The sequence below is a fragment of the Nuphar pumila genome, chromosome 10 (assembly GCF_984573655.1).
Source record: "Nuphar pumila chromosome 10, dmNupPumi1.hap1.1, whole genome shotgun sequence".
Taxonomy (NCBI): domain Eukaryota; kingdom Viridiplantae; phylum Streptophyta; class Magnoliopsida; order Nymphaeales; family Nymphaeaceae; genus Nuphar; species Nuphar pumila.
Window position 1 is genome coordinate 36534457 of NC_143258.1, and position 12949 is coordinate 36547405.

The following is a 12949-nucleotide window of genomic DNA, read 5'->3' on the forward strand; positions in this document are numbered from 1 at the left end:
TCAAGTCAGGTCAGTTTGGTTGATCTTGGTAGGGTTAGTTCTCACGGCCAACCATCCCTTCTTACTCAAAGCCTTCTTTCTTTCAATAGAAGCATTATCAGTTTTGTTTCAAAAGACTTCAATAGCCTTGCATGGTCTCTGCCAATTCTACTGTTGATAGACCATTGTGTCCCCCCTGTGTAAATATGTCTTTTGCTTTCAGTTTTTTTACAATAAACCGGTAGGGTCCTGCCTAACCCCAGCTTTCTCTGTCCAAAAAAAAAAGAGTAAACAAATGTTCTATAAACCTGCTTGATGTCTCTTAAACTCTTGAACAATAGTGTTTAATTGGTCTCAACTTAGGTAGGCTGGTACTGAAAACTAGTGTAAAGTACTAGTTTTTTAATCTAGCTTAAAAAGAGGAGACCTTGTGCTTAAATCCGCTTGTTATTAGATTGGCTTTTCCTTTATTTATTTTTTTAGTCAACTTGAGTTGAGTTTAGCTTAACAAGTTGACTTTGAATAAGTTAAGTTGTCCTATTTGGGGGTATTTCAGTGGAGGTAAGAAAAGTTTGAGGGGTATTTTGGAAACTGTAAAAGTTTTGGTTGATATGTTAATTAGGACCAAAAGGTGGTAAATTTTGAAAATAGAAAAAGGAAAAGAAAGGGAAAAGGATAGGAAGTCAAGAGCTGAGCTGGCCGGTAGGGTTAGTCAAAAGTCCAAACAGCCCAAGAATACGACTTTCGTTTAGACTAGGGGTGTCAATGGGTCAGGTTTATCCGAACCAAACCCTATAGGATCCGGGTATGGTGACAAATAAGAAAACCTGATTAAGACCCGGGTTTGAACCTGAATGTTCGATTAATACATAAACGCGGGTATAGTTTGTAAAATTTTATACCAGACTCAGGCTTGACCTGAGTTTCTATTAAGACCCATAATTTTTCAATGTAAAAATGATAAAAATATTATTTTACTGGGTATAGTCTGAGTTTGGTTCATTTAGTTTTTATCGGGTTCGGGTATGGTTTCTCTTATAGTAGACCCGATTAAACATAAGTCCAGACCCGATACCATACCTGAAAATTTGGTCCAAGTCTGGTTTCATCTGAGTCTGAACCAAACCTGACCCATTGACACCCTTAGTTCAGACCGAGGGCACACACGATCTTTTACTAAAGCAAGGGATTTATGAAAGTGCCCCTAAGTATGATTTTTTTTACCAATGCTATCAGTATCGGTGCATATTGGCTTGTATCGGCCGATACACATCGTATCAACAGAATTTTAATATGCTTCACCCTAAATCAACTATTTTTTGAATAAATGCCGAAATTACTAAAATTTAATTTTTGTATTATTATTTCAATATTATTTAATGGTTTTAACATAAGTTGCATTATGGTTGATACATAATATTTTTTATTATTTTTTGGTTGATACAAAATGATTTAGCTAAGTATCGGTATCGACTGATACAGCTGAACAATTCAGGGTCGATACCGATACTGACAACATTGCTTTTGACGAGGTTGACGTTGTGTGGGTTGACCTTCATCTAGTCCTTGGACCAAGACAGGGGAAGTAACTCAACAAAGACTCTGTCTAAACCAATTGAAAGCATGGAACTTGGACCAGTCATATTGTGGACAGACTTGAGGTGGATCAAATTATGTTATGGCACAAATGAAGTCATGAATCAAGTTTTTGTCAAAGCTCGATGTTATAGCCTTGTCATAATTGACTCTCGCTCGATCAAAGATTGAGTCAAAGCTTGGCCTAGAAGACACATTTGATTGTTACACAAGATGCAGCAAAGTTCATGAATTTCAGTATCTTCAATTTTTTTTTCATTTTGTGATGTAGAGCATCCAGGCCATTCCACACTCTACGAGGATCAAGAGGAGGATATGCTGATGATTACGCGATCTGGGAAAGTTTAGCTGAAAAGATCCGATCCAAATTCAACCCATTTGGGTTAAAACAGATCTTGAGGGCATTTTAGTAATTTTATTTTTATAATTTTCTGAGAATTCCGGTTCTACATCTTAGCAAATTTATTCTCACACTTGGCTCCTATTTTGTAATTTTTGAAACCTAGAATCATATCGTAGTATTTTTATTTTATTTTATCTTTTTATATGGTCGGATCTTACAGATCCAGATAGTTCTAGTATTTGAAAGACTTTCCTTTGTTGCATGTTTTGTTGTTGAGCATTTTCTTAACGTTGGTGATCTTTCTACTGTTGGTCGACTAGTGCTGGTTCGTGAGGCCTAAGCAGCTCGTGCATGAACCCTGCTCATGTCGGCATCAGTCTTATATCTATTCCTCATTCGATTATTGTTCGTGGTGGTTATCGATTGAACTTGGAATCAGTTCACAACTACCTTTATTGTTTGCTATTACGACTTTACAATTTTTGTGCTGTTATTTTTTTCTATGTTGAATCGTGTCTCAGTCATATCGTATTGACCACTGGTTGCTATTCTAAGTTGCAGAAACTGGTTATCACTATAACGCCCCCAAAATCCTGGACTTGTAACTTTTTAGGAAAATTTTGAAAGCCTTGTAAACATTCATTTATCAGAGTTTTAAATAATAATTCAGCGAAAAATGATATTTTTGAAATAACAAGTCAACGGACCTTGGGCACATTACTTGTGAAACCTTTCTTTTACACAACGGATTTGTAACTCCATTCATTCAAAACCAAATAGATTAAAAAATGCATTTTTAATAATTTAGAGTTTATACAAAAGAAGAATTTTCAAGAAAACCCTTATGCAAAATTACAGAAATATCCTTAGAAGCGAAACGTCAGGGAAAGAGTATCATCTTGATACCATTACATCATCATGTCATTATTTGTCGTACTAACCTAATCATCACATGTACTCATAAGACGGGTCAGTTTCATGAAAAACTGGTAGGTGCACAAGTAATAATTTAGAACAAAACTAACACATGCGTAGTTTCATTCATGATATACAATTTAACATAAGTAAATGAGCATGTTAATCTTATTTTTATATCGTTCCAATTTTATCAGATGTCTCTCAAGAGTGAGAAAAATGAGCATAATGAGCAAAATTCAGAACCCAAGCTAATATATATATGTTGTTCCTTTCACGGTGCGCAAGTCAAAATAAGTAAAGTGAACAAGATAACTTTGTTTCGATATTAGCTTTCCTACGGGTACACACTGGAGCGAAATGTAGAAACAACTAATATTGTCTGAGAGTTTTTCATGCTATGTATTTTTGATACTCTGAACAACTAGCTGAGTTCGCTCCTAAGGGGACGGCCAGTGATGGAGAGAGAATTCCTCAGAGGCATTCGTAGCAAGGGATACATCCAACTTCTGCAGAAGTCAATGGGATCTATCACCTAGGATAATTTTTGGTAGTCTCGTCCCCTTACTTTGATGACTGGGGACACCGAGTCATTTGCCCGAGAGGTGGTTGTTAGCAATCTGTCCATCAAAGTTTTTGTACCATCCCATCCTCTCCCTTGATAGAAACAAGAGACGAATGGGTATGCCAAGTTCTATTTTAACTGACAACTCATTCTACATGCTTTGGTCTTTCAAACCAAATCGAGCATCTTACCTGTGAAAGCGATGATCACCATTTATGTGATTTCAACAATGTGCATTTTGCACGCTTTGAGGTTACCATAAACCTCTCATCCAATCAATATAGTACTAACATGCCATGCATGTTTGATAGTACTGCTATGATAAGAGGGGTATAGGTTTCTCAGAAAAAAAAACCCAGTTCAATTGTTTCACGAAAGAAACAATGTAACCATTTTAGTTTAGTTTGACATGAATTGGGTTTTCAAAACACTTTTATATCATTGTACACTTTGCATGATACGAGATCGCCACGAATCTCTCATGTAGTTATCATAGTATCAAACATGCAGTGCATGTCTTCCGATATCGCTTACGATAAAAGGGATATTGGTTTCTCAGAAAAACTCCAACCAAACACATTTCCATGCTCTCATCCAAGGATATTCGGGTCATATCGGATATTAAACCGAAGTTAATACTTTTCCTCCTATCATGCCGCTTTGAGAAAAACTTAGTTGCAATTAGGCAACCCCTAAGTATTTGAAACTTGCTTTTCAAAACTAGGCATTTATGGAATGTTGGATTCTCGCAAGAAAACCTTTTTCTTATTGCTCTCATGTGTAAACCCATGTCTTTTGTAAAAGCGCAAGCATGATATAGGGTAGGATAGAATATGTGTTTGCGTATCTTACACGATTGCATATATATATTACATAATGCAGGCCTGTGCACATTTCAGAGTGACGACAAAGTATAAAGCAAGGCTCAATGTGCGAAACTGCACATTGAGCAAAATAAATGCGTAAGCAGTGCACATGGTATGAAACTGTACCGCAGCTACATAAATGCATAAACAGTGCATGAGGTACGAAATCGTACCTCGGTTAAATAAATGCATAAGCAGTGCACAAGGTATGAAACCATACCCTGGCTAAAAAAATGTGTAAGCAGTAGCCTGTGCACATAATAGTGCGACAACAAAGTAAATGACATAAAGCAATGCTCGATATTTGAAACCATATATCGAGCTAAAAAAATGTGTAAGCAAACACCTGTGCATGTAAAAGCGCGGTAGCAAAGTAAATGACATAAAGCAATGCTCAATATGTGAAACCATATATCGAGCTAAATAAATGTGTAAGCAAAAGCCTGTACACGTAAAAGTGTGATAGCAAAGTAAATGATATAAAGGAAAGAGGACAAGGATCACAAAATTGCGTCTTTGAATTAAATGCATATATGCATATGTATATATATATATATATATATATTTTATTTATATTTTTAATTCACAAGTTTTAAGATTTGTCCATTCATTGTCCTTTTTACAACTTTCTCCTACCTTGGAGATTGTTGGATTCGCTGACAATTTTGAGCATAAGTGATAAGTGGCTTGTGCCTCGGTGCATGCGTTTCTGTTATGGCGATAGGATGTGCTAAGAGATATATTATTGCGCTACGTAAAAGAATGATACAACAACTCAAAATAATAAAATTAGCAATGCATGCATCACAGGAGTCGAACCCGACCCCTAGTTCGAGCCGACTGATTAAGCCGAGTCCAGAATCTGGGCGAGCCGCGCTGGGACACGGGGTTAGCTGGGCTCAGTTGAGCATGGCTAGCAGCAAGCGGGGAGGGGCCGAGTTGGGCTCAGTAAGGATCGATCTCAACTCAGTCGAGTGGGCTGGTTAGGCCCCAATAGAGTCAGACTTAGTTGGATCCCCAACCAAGTCAGGCTCAGTTCCAACCACAACATGAAACAAGGGAAGGGGGTGGATTCGGCTGCCAGGCCGAGCCTGTCCCCATCCTTGGATGGGACCGGGCTTGGGCTCAGTCTGACTGCTAAGCTAAAGGAGGCTGGGGTCGCCTCTGCCTGGTGACCAAAAGAAAAGGAGGAGGCAGGAGGTGATGCCCCTACCTGCTAGCCGAAAAGGGAGGAGGCAGGGGGCGTCGCCCCTGCCCGTTGGCTAGAAAAGGAAGAGGCAGGAGGGCGTCACCCCCTGCCTGTTGGCCGAAAAAAGAAGAGAGAACATGGAAAGGTCGCACCACTCCTCTGCTAAACGAGGAAAGAGAGACGACAGGGAGAGAGCAGTGCCCCTCCTCTACTAAAACGAGGAAGCAGGGAGGGGCGACGCCCCTCCTTTGCTGAAACGAGAAAGGAGAGAGAGCAGGGAGGGGGCGGATCCCCTCCCCTATGAAACGTGGACAACAAGAGATGGGGAGAAGAGGGAGGGTTAGGCAGGAGGGTTGGTGCCCTTCTGTTGTTGTCCTCACAGGGAGAACCAAGATAGGGTGAGGGAAGAGAGGGGGGTGCGTAGCTTAAGGGCACGTGTCTCTGGCGAATGGTTGTCGATGAGGGTAAGCCCAGACAAGAGGTGAAGGGGGAAACTGTTGGGGAAGAGAGGGGGAAATCGAGAGGTCACCGGCGCAGGGAGGGATCTGACAAGGGGCACCAGTTCTGGTGGGTCATTGTCGAGAGAGGGGAGGGAAGAGAGAGATATCGGGGAGAGAGAATGAGAGAAGGGGGATCTTGAGGGTGAAAGGGGAACCCCCTCCCCCCACCCCGTGTGCTTAAATAAAAGCACGGGGGGCCATTTTGGGTCTGGATCCGGGTTGGATCCAGATCTAATTTTGTTTTTCCTGAAAAAGCAAGTGTTACAACTTACCCCTCTTAAAAGAATTTCATTTGTGAAATATCCTTTAAAGGTTTTCTATAGATATCGTAGTCTAAGATAATCAGTATTAACGAGGATACACAACATGTGTGTGTATCCAATCATATAAGCTTTTAAAGTGATAAGGACAACTCATATTGAGTTTCTGAGAGAAGTTTTCAGCTATAAGTCGGTTTGAACAAAATTTATACATAATTTCATTAACAACAAATTGGACTAAAATCAACATTTTCAGAATATACCGATCAAGATGGCAGGTAGGCTATGTCTGATGGTCGCTTTCTCAAGTCAGGTCAGTTTGGTTGATCTTGGTAGGGGTAGTTCTCACGGCCAACCATCCCTTCTTACTCAAAGCGTTCTTTCTTTCAATAGAAGCATTATCAGTTTTGTTTCAAAAGACTTCAATAGCCTTGCATGGTCTCTGCTAATTCTACTGTTGATAGACCATTGTGTCCTCGTGTAAATATGTCTTTTGCTTTCAGTTTTTTACAATAAACCGGTAGGGGTCTGCCTAACCCCAGCTTTCTCTGTCCAAAAAAAAAAAAGAGTAAACAAATGTTCTATAAACCTGCTTGATGTGTCTTAAACTCTTGAACAATAGTGTTTGATTGGTCTCAACTTAGGTAGGCTGGTACTGAAAACTAGTGTAAAGTACTAGTTTTTTAATCTAGCTTAAAAGGAGGAGGCCTTGTGCTTTAGTCAACTTGAGTTGAGTTTTAGCCGTGACAAGTTGACTTTGAATAGGTCAAGTTGTCCTATTTGGGGGTATTTCATTGGAGGTAAGAAAAGTTTGAGGGATAATTTGGAAACTGTAACGTTTTGGTTGATATGTTAATTAGGACCAAAAGCTGGTAAATTTTGAAAATAGAAAAAGGAAAAGAAAGGAAAAGGATAGGAAATCAAGAGCTGAGCTGGCCCGTAGGGTTAATCAAAAGTCCAAACAACCCAAGAATATGGCTTTCGTTTAGACTAGGGGTGTCAATGGGTCGAGTTTATCCCAACCAAACCCTATAAGATCCGGGTATGGTGACAAATAAGAAAACCTGATTAAGACCCGGGTTTGAACCTGAATGTTCGATTAATACATAAACGCGGGTATAGTTTGTAAAATTTTATACCAGACTCAGGCTTGACCTGAGTTTCTATTAAGACCCATAATTTTTCAATGTAAAAATGATAAAAATATTATTTTACTGGGTATAGTCTGAGTTTGGTTCATTTAGTTTTTATCGGGTTCGGGTATGGTTTCTCTTATAGTAGACCCGATTAAACATAAGTCCAGACCCGATACCATACCTGAAAATTTGGTCCAAGTCTGGTTTCATCTGAGTCTGAACCAAACCTGACCCATTGACACCCTTAGTTCAGACCGAGGGCACACACGATCTTTTACTAAAGCAAGGGATTTATGAAAGTGCCCCTAAGTATGATTTTTTTTACCAATGCTATCAGTATCGGTGCATATTGGCTTGTATCGGCCGATACACATCGTATCAACAGAATTTTAATATGCTTCACCCTAAATCAACTATTTTTTGAATAAATGCCGAAATTACTAAAATTTAATTTTTGTATTATTATTTCAATATTATTTAATGGTTTTAACATAAGTTGCATTATGGTTGATACATAATATTTTTTATTATTTTTTGGTTGATACAAAATGATTTAGCTAAGTATCGGTATCGACTGATACAGCTGAACAATTCAGGGTCGATACCGATACTGACAACATTGCTTTTGACGAGGTTGACGTTGTGTGGGTTGACCTTCATCTAGTCCTTGGACCAAGACAGGGGAAGTAACTCAACAAAGACTCTGTCTAAACCAATTGAAAGCATGGAACTTGGACCAGTCATATTGTGGACAGACTTGAGGTGGATCAAATTATGTTATGGCACAAATGAAGTCATGAATCAAGTTTTTGTCAAAGCTCGATGTTATAGCCTTGTCATAATTGACTCTCGCTCGATCAAAGATTGAGTCAAAGCTTGGCCTAGAAGACACATTTGATTGTTACACAAGATGCAGCAAAGTTCATGAATTTCAGTATCTTCAATTTTTTTTTCATTTTGTGATGTAGAGCATCCAGGCCATTCCACACTCTACGAGGATCAAGAGGAGGATATGCTGATGATTACGCGATCTGGGAAAGTTTAGCTGAAAAGATCCGATCCAAATTCAACCCATTTGGGTTAAAACAGATCTTGAGGGCATTTTAGTAATTTTATTTTTATAATTTTCTGAGAATTCCGGTTCTACATCTTAGCAAATTTATTCTCACACTTGGCTCCTATTTTGTAATTTTTGAAACCTAGAATCATATCGTAGTATTTTTATTTTATTTTATCTTTTTATATGGTCGGATCTTACAGATCCAGATAGTTCTAGTATTTGAAAGACTTTCCTTTGTTGCATGTTTTGTTGTTGAGCATTTTCTTAACGTTGGTGATCTTTCTACTGTTGGTCGACTAGTGCTGGTTCGTGAGGCCTAAGCAGCTCGTGCATGAACCCTGCTCATGTCGGCATCAGTCTTATATCTATTCCTCATTCGATTATTGTTCGTGGTGGTTATCGATTGAACTTGGAATCAGTTCACAACTACCTTTATTGTTTGCTATTACGACTTTACAATTTTTGTGCTGTTATTTTTTTCTATGTTGAATCGTGTCTCAGTCATATCATATTGACCACTGGTTGCTATTCTAAGTTGCAGAAACTGGTTATCACTATAACGCCCCCAAAATCCTGGACTTGTAACTTTTTAGGAAAATTTTGAAAGCCTTGTAAACATTCATTTATCAGAGTTTTAAATAATAATTCAGCGAAAAATGATATTTTTGAAATAACAAGTCAACGGACCTTGGGCACATTACTTGTGAAACCTTTCTTTTACACAACGGATTTGTAACTCCATTCATTCAAAACCAAATAGATTAAAAAATGCATTTTTAATAATTTAGAGTTTATACAAAAGAAGAATTTTCAAGAAAACCCTTATGCAAAATTACAGAAATATCCTTAGAAGCGAAACGTCAGGGAAAGAGTATCATCTTGATACCATTACATCATCATGTCATTATTTGTCGTACTAACCTAATCATCACATGTACTCATAAGACGGGTCAGTTTCATGAAAAACTGGTAGGTGCACAAGTAATAATTTAGAACAAAACTAACACATGCGTAGTTTCATTCATGATATACAATTTAACATAAGTAAATGAGCATGTTAATCTTATTTTTATATCGTTCCAATTTTATCAGATGTCTCTCAAGAGTGAGAAAAATGAGCATAATGAGCAAAATTCAGAACCCAAGCTAATATATATATGTTGTTCCTTTCACGGTGCGCAAGTCAAAATAAGTAAAGTGAACAAGATAACTTTGTTTCGATATTAGCTTTCCTACGGGTACACACTGGAGCGAAATGTAGAAACAACTAATATTGTCTGAGAGTTTTTCATGCTATGTATTTTTGATACTCTGAACAACTAGCTGAGTTCGCTCCTAAGGGGACGGCCAGTGATGGAGAGAGAATTCCTCAGAGGCATTCGTAGCAAGGGATACATCCAACTTCTGCAGAAGTCAATGGGATCTATCACCTAGGATAATTTTTGGTAGTCTCGTCCCCTTACTTTGATGACTGGGGACACCGAGTCATTTGCCCGAGAGGTGGTTGTTAGCAATCTGTCCATCAAAGTTTTTGTACCATCCCATCCTCTCCCTTGATAGAAACAAGAGACGAATGGGTATGCCAAGTTCTATTTTAACTGACAACTCATTCTACATGCTTTGGTCTTTCAAACCAAATCGAGCATCTTACCTGTGAAAGCGATGATCACCATTTATGTGATTTCAACAATGTGCATTTTGCACGCTTTGAGGTTACCATAAACCTCTCATCCAATCAATATAGTACTAACATGCCATGCATGTTTGATAGTACTGCTATGATAAGAGGGGTATAGGTTTCTCAGAAAAAAAAACCCAGTTCAATTGTTTCACGAAAGAAACAATGTAACCATTTTAGTTTAGTTTGACATGAATTGGGTTTTCAAAACACTTTTATATCATTGTACACTTTGCATGATACGAGATCGCCACGAATCTCTCATGTAGTTATCATAGTATCAAACATGCAGTGCATGTCTTCCGATATCGCTTACGATAAAAGGGATATTGGTTTCTCAGAAAAACTCCAACCAAACACATTTCCATGCTCTCATCCAAGGATATTCGGGTCATATCGGATATTAAACCGAAGTTAATACTTTTCCTCCTATCATGCCGCTTTGAGAAAAACTTAGTTGCAATTAGGCAACCCCTAAGTATTTGAAACTTGCTTTTCAAAACTAGGCATTTATGGAATGTTGGATTCTCGCAAGAAAACCTTTTTCTTATTGCTCTCATGTGTAAACCCATGTCTTTTGTAAAAGCGCAAGCATGATATAGGGTAGGATAGAATATGTGTTTGCGTATCTTACACGATTGCATATATATATTACATAATGCAGGCCTGTGCACATTTCAGAGTGACGACAAAGTATAAAGCAAGGCTCAATGTGCGAAACTGCACATTGAGCAAAATAAATGCGTAAGCAGTGCACATGGTATGAAACTGTACCGCAGCTACATAAATGCATAAACAGTGCATGAGGTACGAAATCGTACCTCGGTTAAATAAATGCATAAGCAGTGCACAAGGTATGAAACCATACCCTGGCTAAAAAAATGTGTAAGCAGTAGCCTGTGCACATAATAGTGCGACAACAAAGTAAATGACATAAAGCAATGCTCGATATTTGAAACCATATATCGAGCTAAAAAAATGTGTAAGCAAACACCTGTGCATGTAAAAGCGCGGTAGCAAAGTAAATGACATAAAGCAATGCTCAATATGTGAAACCATATATCGAGCTAAATAAATGTGTAAGCAAAAGCCTGTACACGTAAAAGTGTGATAGCAAAGTAAATGATATAAAGGAAAGAGGACAAGGATCACAAAATTGCGTCTTTGAATTAAATGCATATATGCATATGTATATATATATATATATATATATATATATATATATATTTTATTTATATTTTTAATTCACAAGTTTTAAGATTTGTCCATTCATTGTCCTTTTTACAACTTTCTCCTACCTTGGAGATTGTTGGATTCGCTGACAATTTTGAGCATAAGTGATAAGTGGCTTGTGCCTCGGTGCATGCGTTTCTGTTATGGCGATAGGATGTGCTAAGAGATATATTATTGCGCTACGTAAAAGAATGATACAACAACTCAAAATAATAAAATTAGCAATGCATGCATCACAGGAGTCGAACCCGACCCCTAGTTCGAGCCGACTGATTAAGCCGAGTCCAGAATCTGGGCGAGCCGCGCTGGGACACGGGGTTAGCTGGGCTCAGTTGAGCATGGCTAGCAGCAAGCAGGGAGGGGCCGAGTTGGGCTCAGTAAGGATCGATCTCAACTCAGTCGAGTGGGCTGGTTAGGCCCCAATAGAGTCAGACTTAGTTGGATCCCCAACCAAGTCAGGCTCAGTTCCAACCACAACATGAAACAAGGGAAGGGGGTGGATTCGGCTGCCAGGCCGAGCCTGTCCCCATCCTTGGATGGGACCGGGCTTGGGCTCAGTCTGACTGCTAAGCTAAAGGAGGCTGGGGTCGCCTCTGCCTGGTGACCAAAAGAAAAGGAGGAGGCAGGAGGTGATGCCCCTACCTGCTAGCCGAAAAGGGAGGAGGCAGGGGGCGTCGCCCCTGCCCGTTGGCTAGAAAAGGAAGAGGCAGGAGGGCGTCACCCCCTGCCTGTTGGCCGAAAAAAGAAGAGAGAACATGGAAAGGTCGCACCACTCCTCTGCTAAACGAGGAAAGAGAGACGACAGGGAGAGAGCAGTGCCCCTCCTCTACTAAAACGAGGAAGCAGGGAGGGGCGACGCCCCTCCTTTGCTGAAACGAGAAAGGAGAGAGAGCAGGGAGGGGGCGGATCCCCTCCCCTATGAAACGTGGACAACAAGAGATGGGGAGAAGAGGGAGGGTTAGGCAGGAGGGTTGGTGCCCTTCTGTTGTTGTCCTCACAGGGAGAACCAAGATAGGGTGAGGGAAGAGAGGGGGGTGCGTAGCTTAAGGGCACGTGTCTCTGGCGAATGGTTGTCGATGAGGGTAAGCCCAGACAAGAGGTGAAGGGGGAAACTGTTGGGGAAGAGAGGGGGAAATCGAGAGGTCACCGGCGCAGGGAGGGATCTGACAAGGGGCACCAGTTCTGGTGGGTCATTGTCGAGAGAGGGGAGGGAAGAGAGAGATATCGGGGAGAGAGAATGAGAGAAGGGGGATCTTGAGGGTGAAAGGGGAACCCCCTCCCCCCACCCCGTGTGCTTAAATAAAAGCACGGGGGGCCATTTTGGGTCTGGATCCGGGTTGGATCCAGATCTAATTTTGTTTTTCCTGAAAAAGCAAGTGTTACAACTTACCCCTCTTAAAAGAATTTCATTTGTGAAATATCCTTTAAAGGTTTTCTATAGATATCGTAGTCTAAGATAATCAGTATTAACGAGGATACACAACATGTGTGTGTATCCAATCATATAAGCTTTTAAAGTGATAAGGACAACTCATATTGAGTTTCTGAGAGAAGTTTTCAGCTATAAGTCGGTTTGAACAAAATTTATACATAATTTCATTAACAACAAATTGGACTAAAATCAACATT